Source organism: Dermacentor variabilis, chromosome 11 (assembly GCF_050947875.1).
Source record: "Dermacentor variabilis isolate Ectoservices chromosome 11, ASM5094787v1, whole genome shotgun sequence".
In the NCBI taxonomy this organism is placed as follows: Eukaryota; Metazoa; Arthropoda; class Arachnida; order Ixodida; family Ixodidae; genus Dermacentor; species Dermacentor variabilis.
In genome coordinates this window covers 26,395,843-26,415,316 of record NC_134578.1, presented here as the reverse complement: position 1 = coordinate 26,415,316, position 19,474 = coordinate 26,395,843, and the positions used below count along the sequence as shown (strand labels likewise).

The window sequence follows — 19,474 nt, the reverse complement described above, 5'->3', positions numbered from 1 at the left end:
TTACATTATCGCGCCCCTGTTCTCGTCGCGATGATTGCACTCATGAGGCTGACGTAACGCACAGCTTATGCCACTGTTGGGCCTGAATCGCCCGTGCTGTCGCTTTCCGTGTCGTCCTCATCATTGTCGCTAGTCGACACTTCGGCAACAACACAGGCAACGATGGCGAAAAGTCGAACCTCGTAGCGGACATGTCTTCGTGGTTGCAGCAGTGCTGCTGAGCAACTTCTTCGCATTCCAAATGCCACACACTGTAGTCAACAGCAGATCCCTGTTGCGTGCTAGCGCCGTCTTCTTCGTGTCACGTTCTATAGCACGGACGATGTCTAATTTTTGTTCTGTGCTGAGTACCCGGCGTCTTTTTTATCCGAGTTTCGGAACGATGCGAGTCCTCGCTTGCACGACGCCATAACGCTCTCTGGCACGGCGGCGTCGAAATGATGTTGATGTTGATGTGGCTTCATGCACAAACGCACAGGGCGCTTGGAGGCCGTTGTTCCGATCTCTGAGGCTTGTTCTGCCGGGCCACCCGATAGAGACAGCGCACCGCCGTGTTTGCGCGACGAAAAGTTGAAACGCTACGTTTTAGCAGATGCATACGCAATAAGCTGGCACGGTTTATGCGGATACAAAACACATTATGTTCAATGGCCGCTGAGTTGGGGATTTGACTTTACTACTTTTAAAATGAAACTGCTGTTTAAGCGGGTACGGCTTAACAAGGTTTTACTGTACCATGCTTTTTGCCATCAGCACAGACTTGCAGTAGACAACGCCATCATTGCCTGGGAAGTGTTGCTTGCCCCAAAACACGGGAGGAAGTCTTAGGCAGCCAATTAAATCTGCATCTATGTTAGCTCGTGGATCCTCTGAGCTTTCTTTTGGACGAGCTTCCAAAAGCAGCGCACACTCGGTGAGCCTTCCCGCTGAGTTGTCGACAGAGGCACCAACAGCACCACCAGGGGTACGAAAACATAACATAGCTTTTTTTCAACTGGAACACTTCCCGACCATTTTCTCTTTCGAGTCAGCCTTTCTCGTGGCTTCTTCTTCGTCAAGTATGAGGCCAAATTAGGCAGGTTTGTATGTACAGCATCCTCTCGCAGGCAAGGTTTTCCACATGGAGTATGCACTTCCTTCCCTTCAATTATGTGCACATAGTCCTGTAGCTCATACTGCAGCACAAAGTACAGTTTGCAGACCACACATGTGTGGTCTAGCTTTGTCCACTCAATGCAGATTCTTTTCCCATTGCTTCCTGAGGGCTGCATCCTTCGGAGTGTCAAACAAAGACGTCTTCGTGCCAACTTTCTCATAGATGTAACCTGTCTGACAGCCTGGCGCAAAACAATGGTTTTGCTGTCGGGGTGGCATTTTGGTTGCGCAAGACAGTCACTGGTTGTCAGGCCACATCACTGTCTGCAGAAAAGCCTTTGGCAGATCGAGGATGCAGCGTGTGATGTGTTCACTAGAGAAACAAAACTTTGCACACTCCAAAAGCAACTACCAAGTGCGGAGAGGCCCCAACGCTCGCTACATTGGAGGCGGTGATTGCGTCGCATTGCGAAGGCACGCCAAAGCACAATCCAGCGGCATGGCCAGAGTCACGGCAACGCATGGCACCGGCCTACGCATGAGCCCATTACCTCCTCCTAGCTCACTTTAACAGCGCTGGGGACATATTTTGTGATGATCACTTTGGGCAACAGTGTCGCCACGCCGATAGTATTGCCGTCAGGCTCGTGCTGATTGGCTGGTTCAGCAAAATCCGATGACATAGTGCTCTGCCAGCGAATCAGCTCATGCAATTTTGCTCAACAAGTTAATCAGCGCGTGCCAGTGGCGATGGCATGGCCATGGCGATAGTATCAGCAAAAGCGATCATCGCAGAATACATTCTCTATTTGGTCACATGTTTTGTCCTGAAAATCAAACTTTTGGATTCATGTTTGAAATATTGGTTGTTCATGTGTACTAGTCCTGTTCCTGGGGCAACTGACACTTCCTTGGGAAAATCCGGAATGTTCAGCAAATATGAAGTTCTTAGTCATAAAAAGCAGTCACCTACTCTATTTTACTCTATTTTAAGTTGCAAGGAAACTAATATTTGCCGATGCCAGCTGTGGTGCCCGTATTCCGATAAGGGCACAATGCAGAAGCGCTTGTGTAACCATGCAGTGGGTGCACATTAATGAACCCCAGGTGGTCAAAAATAAATCTAGAGCCTCTCACTGTAGCGTGCCTCATACTCAGATCGTGGTTTTGGCAGGTAAAACCCCAGTACTATTTAACTTTAAGTAATTTAACAAATACCTTTTTGCTGTAACCAATATTGCCTTGAACATGGCATTTGTCGAATTTATTATAGCAGTAGGATTTTCATTGAAATGAAGCATAGCCACCGAAATTTTATGTTTACTTTCTTATATTCATCTTCGTTATATTGAAGTTTGGTTGTATTCATTCGTGTTTTCTTTGTCAGTTTGACCAGGCCATTGGTCATATAGACGCAGGCTTAGTCGCCGTCTAAATTCAGTTCTGGCAGCAGCTGGGCGCACTTCCTGCAGCAGCTTTTGCTCACGCCACCATGGCGGTGTAATTACCTATTCATTCCATTTTCGGGGGTTGGGAGTTATGCATCAAAGAAAAATAAAGATGAGACAGGAATTGGGTGCAATTATACGCCTGTATCCCTTCATGGTTATACGCATTTACACAACTTGTAGTCACTCTGGTCAGGCGCCATTTCAAGCATTTAGACGCCACACAAGAAGTGAACGAATGCATGTTAAGTGATTCATGTCAGAAAAGAAGAGTGTCGAACTGAAAAAAAAAAATCCTGTTGGCGTTTGGGTTCGTCACGCACCAAGTTCGTTTCGGTTGGGAGAAGTAAAAATTTATAAACACTTTAGAACCAGTCTGCAGCACGGAACCAGTTTGCAAAACAGTTCGGCACAGAAAATGCTTTGACACAAGGTCTGGTCACGTCTGACATTTATCACAAGAGTAAAAGCAAACACAATGAATGCACTAGTCGCATGGCAAAAGTGCTTTGCATTCGCTAGCGAGGCCCCCCTCCCCCAACATCTTTCCTATCAAATCCCTCCATTGTGTTGCGGTTGCACAAAGAGTTGACGCAGCTTCTAGAATGAGCGGCACTGGGGAAACCGAGGTGAGGAAGAAAAGTGTGGCGGGTGCTCTGCGGCGTGGTACCAACGTCAAGTGGCTTGCTGTGGCTTATCATACAGCGCAGAGTCGCATCTCACTACATAAATTACAACTTGAAACTTCTGCTCTCTAACACAGAAAGCAGCCAGCAAGGGACATTCTCCTCATTTTTCTATTCTTTCTTTTTGAAGTAAAAGCAGGTGAGGACATTGATCCTGACAACCATGAACAAGGACAGTTTAGGCTAAACAGTGCGACAATCTTTCTTATGCAACTGTAGGTGGCGTAGTCTCACGCCTTCTAAGCGTGGATAAAGGAGTCCAAATCACGCATATGTAGCGTGCCCCGGGAATGATCTGCACAGTTTGAAGAGCATTGCATACTTTGCTTGGAGGCACCAAAGGAGCATTGAGCCATGGCTCGCAAAAAAGGAAAAAGAACCTGTGCTGTTTATAGCACAGGTTCTTTATTAATTAGCGACCACAGTGTCAGTTTTACAATGAGCCATGCTGATGAACTGGTTGGTCTTCCTGTTTTTCTCAGGAGACCCTCTATCTTGTTTTCCATCTGTCTTGGCATGTGCACTTTACAGCATATCTGGTAACAGTAGCGAGCTTGTTTCATGGACGAATTGGAAGCTTAAACTGAAACTGCGATTCTGCAGTACCTTTGAAATAAGTTTTTGGCCGTACATCACAACTGGCATGGCCGAGTTCAAAAGTGCAAGCTTCTCTGCCTTGGTGATCGTACAGTTACCAGCACACCTTTAAACACATACACAAGCACACCTTACCAGCTAAAAACACCCACTTTCACGCTTGACGCAGCCCTCAAGTCGAAACAATGCGCTCATGGGGTGTGCCGACGGAAAAAGTAATCACTTCAAAGAATCGCTTATCTATTGAGCACCAGTTTGCACCCTGTGTGTTTCAACAGATTCAGGCTCAGTTCGGATTCAGTTCAGCTTAGAATTCCGGTTCGGGTACAGTTTTGAGCTTGAGTTTGGTTCTACAACCTGCAGAAAACCTGCTTATTCCTGAGGCTTTCAATGGTACTTGAGCACTGTGTGGTAATGCTCATAGCACTCTCTTCAGTGGAGCCCAGGATTTGCGCTGCAGGTCTGTAGGGTCCTCATTGTCGCTTTCTTCTGGAGTGCTCTCATTCAGTGACGCTTGCTTATCATCTGAACACAAAATATGTTCATCTGCGCCAGTAAAATCATCTTCTGATTCATTGAACTCGCAGAAATTTTGTCCATAAAATGCACGTGCAGAAAACGTCTCCGTCCTGTCATCCCTTCAAGCATAAAGGAAGGGAAAAAAAGTCCTGACATTGTCCAAAGACATTGCGAAGTGCACTTATTAGTTGGAAAACTTCTCAAAAGCCGGTGTTACCAACCCAAATAACTGGCAAACTCACGCAATCGCATGTCTCGGGCACTTCGCAACATCTGACCGTGACGGATATTTTTGTGTGTCGAGAGGGGTCCGACACATGACCATACAGGGTTAATAATGACACATTCACATATAACGGTTAAAAGTTTTCGAATCTGTGTTCATATGAAGCTGTGTATGGCATAGCCACTAGTAGATCCAGAGGGGTGGCCTCCAAGGCTTCCCTACCCACCCCTTACCCCTGAGAGATGCCTTCTGAAATGTGCCTCAGTCCTGGTATATATTGCTTGCATGCAAATGTCGATGCTAATTAAAGGGGCCCTGAACCAACCCACGGTCTTGGTGAAAAAACATAGTCTATGGATGGCACATCTCGGCCAACTTTTTCAGTTGTGTGCCGCACACGGAGCTTGCAAGCTCGCAAGTGGAGTGCGAAGTCGCCTTTTTCTCAGATGCTCTCATTTCAACAGAAGCCTGCTCCTCACTCTTTTCTGGACGCTTCATTTTGTAATGTAGTGAATTACCACACACGGCTACTCTTGGCCAATAGCTGATGTCATTCAAAAAGAGTGTTTGGATAGTGCACTTCTTACTGTTACTGTGCATATTTATGGACAGACTTAGTAAACAGGCTGAAGTAAGCAAAAATGTGCTTTCAAATTTCGATGATATTTAACTTCTGGAAGAAGCCGACGCTCGGCCACGGCTGCCCACATAGGTAATAAACTTTGGCCACTCTGCTTATTGGTGTCTTCTTGCTAATTTAGACTAGTTTTGAATGCTCAACTAACCCCGAAACTAAAGGTCAGACTATACTCGCGCTTGCCAGTGCATGCTCATTCGTTGCCGCTCTGGGTTAGATGCCTTGGCAGACTAATAGCCCTTCGAAAATGCGCAAGTTGGATGTGGCTACTATCCATCACTCAAGCTGGTGAAGGGCAAAGCCGGTCTGCACCACGTGGCATGGTCAGACCGCTGCGTATGAGGGTGAGCACGCACTCAAGCCTTGTCGTGCACCAAGCAAACAATGCACATACGCACTACCGTTGCATGTAGCTGCAGTCTGCTACGCAGCGTAGACATGGCGGCCGCCATGAAACTTCGCAACAAGTCCACAGGCTAAATGCGCTCCAGCTGGCTGAGGACAACCGCATTTGGCTTATGTTTGGCGCGTCATAGATGCCAAAATTGGAAGTGGCGTCTACATTAACATCGAAAACCAAATTTGAACTGTGCGCCACGGTGACATTTAGAAGGCCACGCCCCACTCCACCATAGCCCTCACAGTGCGAGGCATTGGAGAAGGAGCAGAAGGATTATGGCGGTCGTGCTTGACTGCCAATAATTCCGCTTCTGCTGAGTGCATTGGAGTACTTTTCGGGGCGAAGTGTTTCTCAGAAGGCCTATTTTCACTTCAAATACCTTTCTCTACTTCAATAAAAAGTGGTTCAGGGCCCCTTTAACTAAACTGTAGTTACTCTGTAAATGGCAACACGGAAATTAATATAGCTCTCCCTTTTGCTTTGCAGGCCAACACAAGCAAAGGAATGCTAGAGCAGAAAAAAATTTGAATGCCTGGAGATGTCCTTGTGCCGTGTCCAACGAGATACTTCAATACATGGACACAAATTAACTGCTTGTTTCCGTGCATAATGTTTTTGTTTTTGCTGTGTACATAGAAAGCGTTGAGATTTTTTTTTTTCTGATTCTTATTTTACCCCCCACTTTGCCGACACTTGGTAGGAACGCGTTTGCTGTTTTAACTTTGAGGAGATTTCGCTTACGGGAAAGAAAAGGCTAACTAAATTTTGACAGATCAGTACTGGTAGCCAGGATAATGAGCATCACAGCTTCTTTATTTTCACAGATGAAGAAAACTTGCCAAGAGACATGCACCTTTCTATGCTTCCTGAAAAATAGTCCACTAATAAATTGCTGCCATGATTTCTGAGAATCGAAACTGGCGAGTCATGTAAATTTTTATGTAAAAAAAATTTTTTTTGGCTGGAATAAAATTGCACCACTTACATATTCTATTGTATTTGTGTGAAAGTTCTTGTTCACTCATCTTTTTTTAATACAACATAGTAATTTAGGTTTCAGCACAAGTTGCTACAATTTTATGACCAATATAGTTGGGTGATTGATAAGAGGTCCCAAAGTAACGCTGTGGCTATGAGAGACACTGTAGTGGAAGGACGTCAGATTAGTTTTGACCACCTGCAGTACGTTTTGCTTTTCTCATCACAAATATACATATTGGGCACCTGAATGAGGTAACAAACGAAAAAACTAGACCCAAGCTTAGCACCACTAACTCTCTAAGTATGTAATAGCGTACTTAGATTGCGATGCCTTGACAGTGACGCGTGCATGCATCGCAGGTTACTTTGCTCTCTCATTCATCAGTGTGGCACTTATATATTTTATATCGCTTGTGCATGTGTAATTTCATGCATTCTATGACACGCTCACACGCGCTCAACACAACTCGAGCTTTCGGTTACGTACCTGCAAAGTGGGTGAAGTCTACCTGTAATGCTATGAGGAAACGAGTGGCCAGTGGAGGGATCGGACCTCTTGGCCTCCCGGCACAGCTGTCCAGTGCTCTGACCATGAGGCCAGGATTGCACGCGTGCTTCTCTCGTGCCACAGCCGCCGTTTAAAACATCTGGTGCTGGTGCTGCATGCCAGCTTCTTACATTCTTCTCTTGTGAAAACTAACGCCGTGAGACGCTGTGTCAGAGTGCCCTGGCTTCGACGTTGGCCCACATTTTTGAGACTGCAGGATTACGGGTGTAGTCCACCCGTAATTTGCCATTGCATACAAGAATCGTCATTTTCGGCCAAAGGCGTGAAGTATTGAAAGCTATGACAAGGCTTAGCATTGCACACGAAGACGGTTCAAAGTGCTGGTTTGACGAGCAGCGTCAGCAGCGCTGTTGCAGCCGTCAGACCTCGATGATGCACGAGATGAGGCCGAAGAAAAACTGCTGATGTTTGTCCTCATCCAAAAGAAAGGGTTAAATTTAGCTTAACGTCTGCTGTTTGTTCTGCTCAAACCAGTGTGTGCACCTCGGCGTGATTTTGCACACATGTAGATGCTCAGCAGCTACATTAATGTGTGGATGCACAACTTTCATTCCAGCAGTGGAAGCCAGAATGCTGCCCTGGCTCTGGCACAGCACACCTGCATTCGTGACTCAACCGCACATAGTTTATTTGCTCCTTTTTTCATTCATTCTGCCCTTTTGCCATGTTGAATTCAAGCGTCGGTATGATTGCTTGAACTGTATGTTTGTATGAAAGTACTTGTATGCTCACACCCTGCTAAGATCTTGTAAAAGATCTCAATATCTATAAATAAAATTTTTAAAAATAAAAAGCCGACTGAGTGAACCATGACAGTGAATCCACTTCACTTCGATTTTGTAGCAAAATGCACTGCGCGTTTCTAGAGGCATTCTGATCATCGACGCATGGGGTGAATGCACTATTGATAGAAGGACAGCACGACGGGTCCAAAAGAAACGGCACAAATGCACATCGAGTATCCACGTACTGTAATTGTCATGGAAATAGAGAGAAAGGATTTTCAGTTTAATTTTCCATAATTGACATTGCAATCAAAAGACTTTCAGTGTGATGCTTCATAATTATATTGAAGCCTTTTATCATGAACTCAGGGTAGGCCTACTCTGAGCAAGCGGCAACCTGTGGAGTTTTCCTTAATTTCAGAGAGAACCACCGGTTTGCAGCGCTATGTCTGCATAAATCTTGTAACTAGGTTGCCGAGACTGATTTCTCAGCAGGTTACTGTTAGCTTTAGTTCATCAACGTTTTGCCTAGAATATTCCTTGTAAAGCATTATGATCACTTACAGTATCGTTGGACCAGAAAATCTTATGAGCGTTCTTGCATTAAGCCAGATCACAGTGCAGCCAGCAATCAATACGCGACCCCCGTACCCAGCAGCACTATGCCATAGTTGCTAAGCCACTGTATTGGTATATGACGAATATAGTCGATGCAAGTAGCCAAAATACAGCCTAACCTTGTAACAAAGTGATGACTGACAAAAATACCTTCGTTATGTCTGATGTTCATTATAAACATGCATGTACGTGTTACATGCTGTAGGCGATAAATGTTCTTTATCTACTTTGCTTACGTTGATAGCTTACATCATGCCTGCACAGCCCAAGAATAGCTGGAAGGCTGATTAAAAGATGAACGCTGGCATTGTTTCCTTTAAGTTTGTGTTGCCACTGTAGACGCTTGTTCATCTCATAATTTGCAGCTTTCTTATTAAAGAAATGCTCATTTCAAACATATTTTTTACTATAATGCAATTTCATTCAGAAGTTCCTTTATTCTCTGTTCTTTTTTTATTCTCTAGTCATCCAAGATATCACTTGTTCTCTTACTTCTTTATGACTTGGCCATATACCTTTTACATTCAGCATATCATGTCATAGTAAGCTCTGAACTCATTTGTGTGTGTGAAGAAATGTTTCCTAGCTTAAATGTTCTGCATACGTAAATGTTCATGCTAAATTTTCCTGCATTTTATTTTTAGCTGCTGCAAGTGGCAAACTTATTGATTTCCAACAAGTAGCAGATGCTATGAAGCTCTCGTCTTGTGTACGTTTGGTGAAGGCCAACAAACTTTTGTAGTTGAAACAAACCTCTAGTTTGAATTGTGCATGTTCTGCCAGTACTTGCCAGTTTAGCATATGGCAAGCCAATATAGTGGGTGCTTGAGAGGGTGTACACACAGTGACAAAATATTGGGGGGAATGAGATTTTGAGAATAAGCTGAATATCTCCGCAACCTCGCAACGTAGGCATGTATTTGCAGTTCGGACCTCAACTAGAATATGCTAAAAACATTGTCGTATGCAGTTTTACTGGCTACTGCTACAGGCTGCTCGGGAATTGAACTTTTTCGTGTATCCCGTGGTCCGTAAACTTTTGTCGACCAGAGACAATCTGATTGCTTCAGGAAAGCACCATGCAAAAGGCCTCTTGATCAATGTGGTCCCTGCTATGTATTCAGCATGTCCTTCACAGACATATATATTGCCAGGGATGTCCACAGGACATGGGAAGCGCGACCAAAACATGCAATTATGGGACATCTGCTGTAAGTATTTTGCACATCCCGGGGATATTCACATTCTCATAGGGGTGTTCAGTGGGCAACTAGGGGATGTCGTTGAGGTCACTGGATATAGGCACTAATATACGCGGTGATTTTTTTTTTTTTTAGCTGCACCAAATATTTAGTAATTGCCTGTGGCAGATTGCACGAGTGTAATCCTTGATCTAGATTACTCGAGGTGGCCATTACTTCTATGAGAAATCAAAATGTCTAATTGAGTAAATAATATAATTACTGTAATTAACTTGTTAGTTATTTTACAGCACATACTTTAATCTTCGAATTGTAGCTGATGAGTTGGCCGGGTGTGTCCATTTGGAACAAACTTTCTGGACTGCACCAGTTTTGAGATATTAATTTTCAAAGTGTCACGCAAGATACATTGGTATTCCAGTTACTTTTGTGCTTCAATGCATAAAACAGCGTTTTCTTAAAGAAAGGTAACTGGAATGCCAGTGCATTTCGTTGGACACTGAAAATTAATATCTCTAAGCTGGTGCAGTCCTGAGGATTCGTCTGAGTGGATACACCTTGCGAACTGCACACTGTAATTTGTAGAATTAAGTATGCTCCGTAATGTAATTAATTTAAAATAGTAATTAGCATAACTATGTTAATTATTCAATTGGGCATATTGATTTCTCTGAGAAGTAATGGTCGCCTCATAGAGTAATTTAGTTCAAGGGTTGGAATTGTGAAATCTGCAACAGGCAATTTTTTAACATTTGTTGCAGCTAAAAAAAAAACCTATATGTACACTGAATGAAAATTCGTGTTGGACTGGCAGGAAGGTAATTAACATTTGCACTCGACTAATGTAGACTCCTGTCAGGTTATTAAGTATCTTGCCCATTAAATACAACTTATTACAATAACACAAATGTTTTGTTTGAACTGGCGCTCTCAGTGAAATACCAGGCACTCGATTTTTTTTTTGCGCGATAGCGTTTAGGACCCAGTGTCGCAGAAAATCTGGTGTTGGCGTTGTCCGTTAGAAAAGAAAAGACCATTCCGAACCGCCCAGGCCCTCTGTGTGGCGCATAGTCATTACTGAACTAAGTAAATTTCGCAAAGTGAAATGTGTCCGAAAATTCCTAAAGCACGACTTACACACAACCTACAGACATGATAGCGTCGGATTGTGATTTGAATATACGAGGAAACATAATTCTGTCAAGCATAAACTTCATTTCCTGCTGCCGTTGAGGTATCCCCGCTCAGTTCCTTACAACACCATCCAGATGGCGCTCGCCTCTGCGCATCCGCGGCGCCCGCTTTTTGGGGGGAGAGAAGAAAGGAACCAGAAAGCTCGCTTTCGTGCATAGCGTTCGCCACCAGCGTTTCGAGGAAAATATTACGGTTACATGAGCTGCAGTTGCCGGGAAGCGTGAGAAGCAGTGGGGGTTCTTTGAATGCCATCGCGTTCCACTCTTAAAGGCGAAACATGAGAGGAAGCTTTAGCTCGGGTGCTCCTATCTAAATACATGTAAAAGGAGAATTCGTTTTTCTCGCCAACCACTGCACCAAACTTGGCGAGGTTTGTTGTGTTTGAAAGAAAAACTTAAAATCTAGTGACTGTTGGTTTCGAATTTCTGATTTAGGTCGTCAAATCTTAATAAAAATCGGCGAAAATTGTAAATTTTGAGAAAACCGGAACTATCACGTTTACAACACTCCAACTCAGCAAGGAAAAATGATATAACAATTCGGTGAATTGCATCTGATAGTACATCTAAAGCGTACTAGATTGATATGGTACACGTGAATCTGAAAAAAATTTAGTAATATAGAATACAGCTTTTGCAGAACCCTTGTACACAACGTAACAAAGTCACGTAAGATAGAAAATGACAATGAATTTGTCCGCTTTCTATGATCTAATGAATGCCGTTTAGAGAACCGCGATATCTGTTATTGATGCAGAGCTATAAATATGTGCTGATATTTTTTTCGAACATTCAAATTTTTGAAGATCTTTTAACAATATTCAGGCCCTAAATCGAAATTCTGCATCAAACAGTCGCTAGAATTTAACTTTTTCTCTCAAATGCAACAAATTTCATTAAAATCGATCCAGTGGTTATCTCAGAAAAGCGTTTCTTTTTTTGCGTTTTACGCGTGTTTGAATAGGCCCCGTTGGAGTTGGGTCCGAGCTAGAATAGACTGCGCGTCTTCTTCTGTATAAGCAGACGAAAAACGCCTGACTCCGCACTTCGCACTTAATGACTGCATGCGCTAGCCAGAAGCTCAACGCCAATGAACGAGTTTTCTTTAATCACAAATCTACACAAACTGCAGCGAAATACATCGCAAACGCGCAGTGCACGAAGACTTCTCAATGCGCATAATAGAGCGCGGAGTCTGAAACAGCCCGCACCATCCTTGAGCAAGGTGATTTTATCTTTTTGGAAGATCAGCTGGCCTCTGTGACACATGGTCACGTCAGCACTTCGCTACCGCCCTTGCAGCGAGTATCCACTTTCGTCGCTATATCAGCGCCGACAGTATCAGGCAAAATGGCGCCGCGCGTTTGCAACGCCAGCCTGCTGCTGCTGCCTACACTAATCGAAATTACAGTGCACCGCAGTGTAGTTTTCATGCTACACTACAGGCATAAAAGAATGTCTTCGTGTAGGTGGGCGGAGCTCCATTTTTCTGCACCAAGTAGAAAAAGAATGCCGACTTGTTACACTAGCTACACTCGTCTAGCCAGTGTAGGTAAAAAAAAAAGGCCGTGGTGTTTATGCGCGCATTTAACCTCTTTCACGCGAACTCGGGTCACAGAGTAGTCCATGGCAAGAGGGATGCAGCGTCGGGCTGGTCTGCAGAGGGCACTGGGTTAAAACCAACCGTAAGACCAACATGGGTCACTGGTTGTGTGCCTCCCTTCAATGAGCCTCTTGCTTCAGCTTGGGTGACTAGGTATGTGTGCCGCTCTTCAATGAACATTTCATTCCAACTTGGATCACGCAGGTACGTGCCGCTCTTCGATGAAACCCTTTGACAAAAAATTCGGCAGAATGCATTTCACGATGACAGTCGGCCGCGGCAATGCGTTTTGCATTATATCAATATATAGCGGCGCAACGTTTTGCCACCGTCGAAACGAGCTTCATAGGAGGCGTGTACTGCAGCGAAACTCCTCTTTCGCCCTTTCCCAAGAACACTTGGTGCCATCTAGTGCCGCCGCCGCGAAGCCTGCGCGTGGACTTCGAAATGCGTGTCGCGCCGGTGCGTGCGAAGGCTTAGAAACGCATCGTGCGGTAACCGGACTCCTCTCTCGCGCTTGTTTATGACCACGCTGCGCCATCTAGTGGTGCTGCCGAGAAGTCCGCGCGGGGCCTCCGAGACTGGCGTCTGCGAACGCTGAGTATGGTTCCCTCGCTTGCCGCACACGCATGTACTCAGTGACTCAAGTTGGCGAGATGTTCACTGAAGAGTGGCACATGTCCAGTTCATTCATGGCATAGCTCGCTAAGGTGTTGACGTGAAATACCGGGTATGTGCTCAATCGATCAGACGGGCTTACAAGACGGCGCTGGGCTTAATGGAGGCCACGAGTACGGCTCGGCTCTTGCAGCTCGGCGTCCATAAAACGCCCTAGAAGAAATAGCCGAGGCGCAGCTCACCGCGCAAATGGAGAGTCTACCTACCACCAAGACGGGCTGCAGTATACTGACGTCCCTGGGTTACAACCCCCCAAGTTCCCAGCCGGCAACCGTGCGAGATCAACGAGGAGGCGCGGGCCGACATACACGTAGACCCCATCCCGAAGAACATGCACCCCCAGTACGACCAAGAACGGCGGCAGGTCCAAGACCAAGACCGCGGCAGCACCTTCCGTATCAAGTGGTTCCCGGCGCACGCCGGCGAGTGTGCATCCTCACCAAACCACAACGAGACGGCCCATTCGGCTCCGCGAGCGCTTACCCTCCGCGCCCCCGAGAGTGACCGTTCCGTGCAGTGGTTCTAAACCAAAGACCTAGGGACCAGTTGTGGCGAAGTTACCAAGTGTTACCGCTTAGCTCGACGCACAATGCCGCCTCCCCACCCGGCACTCAGTCGGGAGGATGCCGTCATCCTAAGGCAGATACAGACCAGGTCACTCCTCGCCCCGGCATTGCTACACGTGCTTCACCCAGAAAATTCTATCCGAGTGGCACATCGGACCAAGGGCACATCATGTGGGACTGTGCCAGGTTCCCGACCGTAGCTACTTCCAGGACATACCCGCCCGAACTTCAAAGTGCAGTGCACTCTACATACCTACATACAACTATGGGCCGTCCAGCACATAGAGTTTCACACAATAATTGTATGAAACTCTATGGTCCAGCAGGCCCGGGGTGCGCTTGAAAAGCACAAGCCTCACGACCCACCACAAACGGGCCGAACTGGGGTAGTGCAGAGTAGGGCATAACCTCGGGTCCACGCTTGGCCAACGTCACGACACGTTAAACCGTCGTTTGCCGGCATTTTAATAAAGTTATTCCTATCCTATCGTTCGTTTTCGTATTTGTACTGTTCCGACACACTGCCCTTCTACCCTTCTTGTGGAGAACCAAGGTATAGCTGAGAATCTGTGTAGATATTTCTAAGATATTATTCACGTATGCCTCCTGTACTCCGTGATAGAGCAATGCCCCTACTTGACTTCTGGTGCCTTTACTGAATCAAATGCATTTCCATAATTTGTGAAAACCATATGTAGACGTTGATTACACTCCGCAGATTTCTCAACTGATTTATGACATAGATGTGATCCATTGTAGAATATCCCTTCCTGAAGCCAGCCTTGATTGAAGTCAAGTGTTGCTCTGATTCTATTGAAAGTGATCTTGGTGAATATCTTTACCATACTAAAAGCAAGCTAATGGGTCTATAATTTTTCAATTCTTTAACGTCTCCGTTCTTATGGGTTAGTATAATGTTGGCATTCTTCCAGTTCTCTGGTACACTTGAAGTCGTGAAGCATTGCGTTTTAAGAGGCCTCGGACTTTTTAAGCATGATATCTCCTCCATGTTTGATTAAATGGACTGTTATATTTCATCCTCTCCTGCCGTTTCCCTCGGTTCATGACTTGCAAGGCCGCTTCAACTTCATCGCAAGTTATAAAAGTTGTCCATCATAATATAGGTTGCTAATCGCAAATAAAGTCACCATGTCATCTCGCAAAGATAGCTACGCCGACAAATTTTCCCACTTTCTTTCGCCCACCTCCTCCTAGGGCTTTTTCCTACCCTCTCCGTAGTAAAGTTTATGTAGGCAAATACGTCTACGCCGGCAAAACTGTGGTGTACTTGTACAGGCCGAGCGGCAATGTCACGTAGAGTAACTGAAACTGGAACCACTGACTCTAATGTCGAGCCCTCGGGGGCGCCGCCTGGCCTCGAGCGCCTGTGCTGTGCGCAACCAATTAGAGTCGAGACATGTCGAGGCAGTCGAACGTTCGTCTAGGGGTTTCCGGGTTCTTCACTCGACCGTGTTCGTCGCCCGGCGATTTGCGGTACGCTCCCACGTTCTCTTACGGCGTCTTAGGCGACCCCCTGGTCAAGAACGACGAGATGAATAGGAGACGGGGATCACGAACGATAAATGTAAGCTGGCCACATCTGTCTTCTACAATTATGCTTACGCTTGCGGCAACTTCTTCCTGCATTGTTGCTTCCGTGGAATGCCGACGCTAGGCCTACTTTTTTTCCTGCTGCTAGCCCTATTTCTGCTGCAACGCTATGGTGTTCTAGAAGGGGGTAGTGGGCTCAGGAGCCGGAGCGCCCTATGCATTGCAGCGAGGCGGCGAGTGTGGACGGCACGCGGATTTCGGTGGCGGCGCTGTAGTCGCGTGGGCTGGCTCCCTCCGCTGCTTCGCCATAGAATGAAGTGCTTCGCGCGCTTGTTCATGCGGGCTTGAATCGCGACGTTGACTGTTTTTTGGTGTTTTAACCTACCGTTCGAGTCTGTTTCGCGCGCAGTCGGCCGAACACGTGAGCAGTAGGAAGGTCGAAACGTCAACGGCAGCGACCCTGCTTCGCTCCCGGCTGTGAAACAGGATATAAGTGGAAAAAAGGAAAGCAGCCGTCCTTCACCGCGCCGAAAGATGAATAAACACGGCGAATTTGGGAACGCAACTTGCACCGCCAAGACAAAAAACTCGACGAAACGTGTGCGGTTTGTGTGCGAAACACGCTAAAAGAGTAGGTGGATTTTTGAGCGATTCAACTGCAGATGGCCTAAGGGTGACGATATCTAGCGCATTATCACTGCTGGATTATCTTGTCAGCCAGGGATTTAGGTATGTTATGACATCCAGGTTAAGCCAGGATTCGCTGAAAAATTTTTTCGTATAGTCAGGCAATCATGTGGGTCTAATGTCCACCCAACACCAACGCAGTTTCTAATTGTCGTTACTTGCCTATCCTTTTATAACTTTTGCGAAAATAGTACGCCCAGGCAATGCTGACCTTAATGGAGCTAGTGGAGAAATGAGTTCTCTCCTGAGTGCGCAAGATGCTCCAGCACAATAAGCCAGGGCTGCTGCAATTGACCATCTCATTGAGGAAGGAAACCTTCAGCCGAACGCATGCCTCGTAGTATTCCTGCTGAGCACAGAAAGTTGGTGGAGCAGAAGAGCGACGACCGTCTAATACATTACATGGCAGGGTATGTTGCTCGAAAGTTTCTGAAGTGTTATGACTGCATGTCTTGCAAGGCCTTTCTTATGGAAACCCCCAATACGGAAAGTAGAAACTCTGAGTTCACTGTGACATGCGACAAGGGAGGGTTGTTATATCCTTCGCTGGAGCTTTTCAGGGCAGTGAAGAAGTTGGAGGACATCTTCACTGTGTTCTTCAGCCGAGAGAAACTCTGCAGTGACAGCATAGTGGATGTAATGTTGCTAGTGAAGGAGAACTTCGGCTATGCCTTAGGCTGCAGCCAGCACTAAGATGCGCTCACAACAGAGTTGACAAAGTTCTATGTGCTGACCAGGCTGCACTTCTATGTAAAATGGATCAACCAATCGCGACAGGAACGGCGTAAAAAGAAATTGCACGCGAAGATAAGCCGTTCCTCATAGTGCCTGTCTCGTAGCAGCATGCACTTTGAGAAAGGAGTAGCTGCCCATCTTTCGTACCAATAAAGAGTTTGTGGCTACGACGAGTTCTCTTTATTTTGCTGTGTTACGAAATTTCGCTATCCCTGGTAACCACTACGACCGCATAATAGTGACATCACCATAGGATTAACTCCCTAGCTTTCAGGGGATATATGCTTTCGTAAACAAAATCGCAGGTAAAGGAATAAAACCTCATCATATCTGGCCTCTGTTCCGAATGTGTTAGTACACGCGCCGCAATTGTTTGGCTCACTTGAACTTGTGAATGCAATTGGGTCCTGACCTGTACAAAAATTGTTAATGGCAAATGAATTAAGCAATTTACCCATTCACATATTTACCTCTTCTACGGTGTACGCGAGCTTTTAGTTTAGAGATCAGTCGCATCGTTGTGCGGCCGTTAGTCTGCACTCGTTGGGTCGGCTTTATTTTCGCGCAAGCTTGAAGAACGTCCGTCTTTCCACCTTTCTCTGCGCCTTGTCTTAATTTTAGAGGAAGTTTTCAGAAAACATGCTACGGAGCTGCGCGCTTTCTTTTTTCGGCGTGACACCAAGCGCACACGGCTTTCTCTACGTTGAAAATGCTCAGTTTCGCGTTCCATACAGCCCATGCTCTAGTGGCGCCATCTGGCGGCGTCGACGTGAGATGCCACACCCGCAGGCTCTCCCTGAGCCCACTACCCCCTCCTAATTCACTATAGCAACGCCGGACCAATGCCTCCTTTACTAGATGCCAGCAGCGTTGCTCGCTTTCCCATTGCGGCGGCGGTTCCCTTAGTTGAAGTTAGTTCAGCATAAATTCCGTGAGGCGGCGCTCGTTGCCTTTTCAACTTCCGGCGGATGTGGCAGCGGCGGCTGAATGCTCCGCCGGCGCTTTATATGCGCGGGCGTCTGTTAGCGCGGCCCTCCGAGATGGCAACAGACGCCATGGTAATCTCAGAGGCCGCAGCACGTGATCTAGGTTGCAGACGTCCGCCACAAGTGGCGCTCGTTGCCTGTCGCGGAGGAGAGAAAAGGGAGAGGGCCAGGAACCGAGTTTATGGACAACGCGGCTGGCATCTAGTAAAGGAGGCATTGGCCGGACCATTGTCCAACAACTTGATTTGGCAAAGCCGCATGCGAGACGTACTACCTCCAATCTGTATCAGCGTGATTTAGGCTTCATACCCATATACCCTTCCACTTTTTTTTTTATTAAAACGCCTGGACCTCCCCGATCCCGCGCCGCGTCGCGTATTTCAGGCCTGCGTCGACGTTGTCACTGGAAACTCCGCGCCGGCAGTCATGAGAGATGACCAGACACAGGAGCGAACTGACGGAGGAACAGGCGACGCTGATGCGAGTGTACAATTAAGACTGCATCGAAGCTACTCCAGGGGCACTTCCAGACACCAACCGACGAAGTATTTCAACATCATCACTTCAATATCTATGATGAAGCCTCACGTGCATGCTTGCGCGAGCGAACGCTGTTGGCGTGCAGGGAACCATGTACGGAACGCGCGGACTGACTTTATCGCCCGGGCCCGCTTTACATGCTGGCAACTCGCTGCAAATTCGGATCATAGATTTCGTCAAGCGAGCGCTACGCACTAGGAACGAACGGAGCAGGAAATGCAGGAATTTGTCAGAGCGCAGATGTACGAAATCTGATACCGCCGTGGAACAGAAAATGGCTGTCGACGGAACTCTCGGCCCTCCCTGACCAGGCCTGGGCCAAGATGGCGGTGGACAGAACGCGCGGCCTCCCCGAGCGGGCTCGGGCCAAGATGGCGGCTGGCAGGACGCGCGGCATCCCGACTGGAACAGCAACACGAGATGCCGCAAGTACAAGAGGGTGTAGGGAGAAAATCGGCGGGCTTTCTTGAATGCCTGCCCTTGTCTAGGTACTACGGAGAACGTTCTTTGCTCCGTTTTCCCCTTTACTCCGTTCCATACACAGCAGTCACTGCTGTGGATGCTAGAGAGACTTCTTGCAATGGCTGCGTTCGCACTTCGATATAGTTCGATGTTTTCGAAGGGCCCCTCACCAGGTCTGGCCATATTGAGCTGACAAGTGCCGTGCATACATTGAGCGATAACGATCGCGTCTGCAAAGTATTACATCGCTACGCGCCGCGTAAAGATCTGAAATTTCAAACCGAACGCCGTTTTTCCTTCTCGCGGCCGCCGCGCTCCAAACCGGAGTGACGTACTCGTGTGCCCACGCCTACATAGTCGTGTCCGCTGTGTGACGTCGCTCGTGTTGACACGACTTCGAAAATTACTCAAGACAACATCTGTTATCTGTGCGATCTGTTGCTTGAATTGACGAATTGAAGTTTAGAGAAATAATAAAACGGAATGTCTGCGTGTTTTTTTTGTTTTTTGTTTTTTTACTTCGCACTGAAGCAAGAGAGATCTACTTCCGCTTCGTCTGCTTGTTCCCACGGTCGTGCGGTCACGTGCGTAGGTACCGAAACTATGCCATTTCCTACCGTTCTGCAGCGCGTGATCATGCTCTGCGATCCGCTTGTTCTGCCTCAGTATTCGTATATGCATTCTACCGCCAGTCTGAATTATACCGCTAGTCATGTTTCCTTGTGCACAGCGCGCAAAATCGTGCGCTGTGCGAATGAGACAACAGCTCGC

The 19,474-nt window shown here is 46.7% G+C and overlaps 2 protein-coding genes across 5 annotated transcripts in view; both read left to right on the top strand.

Moving 5' to 3' along the window:
- The window catches only part of Cdc37 (cell division cycle protein 37), a 28,593-nt gene extending 21,994 nt beyond the window's left edge, over positions 1–6,599 (top strand). For both annotated transcript variants that reach the window (XM_075674585.1, XM_075674584.1), the window contains exon 11: positions 6,095–6,599. The gene's annotated coding sequence lies outside the window, so the exon portion shown is untranslated. The remainder of the gene's footprint in view (positions 1–6,094) is intronic.
- An 8,542-nt stretch (positions 6,600–15,141) lies between these two features.
- Positions 15,142–19,474, top strand: part of LOC142563889 (uncharacterized) — a 91,856-nt gene continuing 87,523 nt past the window's right edge. For all 3 annotated transcript variants that reach the window (XM_075674582.1, XM_075674583.1, XM_075674581.1), the window contains exon 1: positions 15,142–15,327. The gene's annotated coding sequence lies outside the window, so the exon portion shown is untranslated. The remainder of the gene's footprint in view (positions 15,328–19,474) is intronic.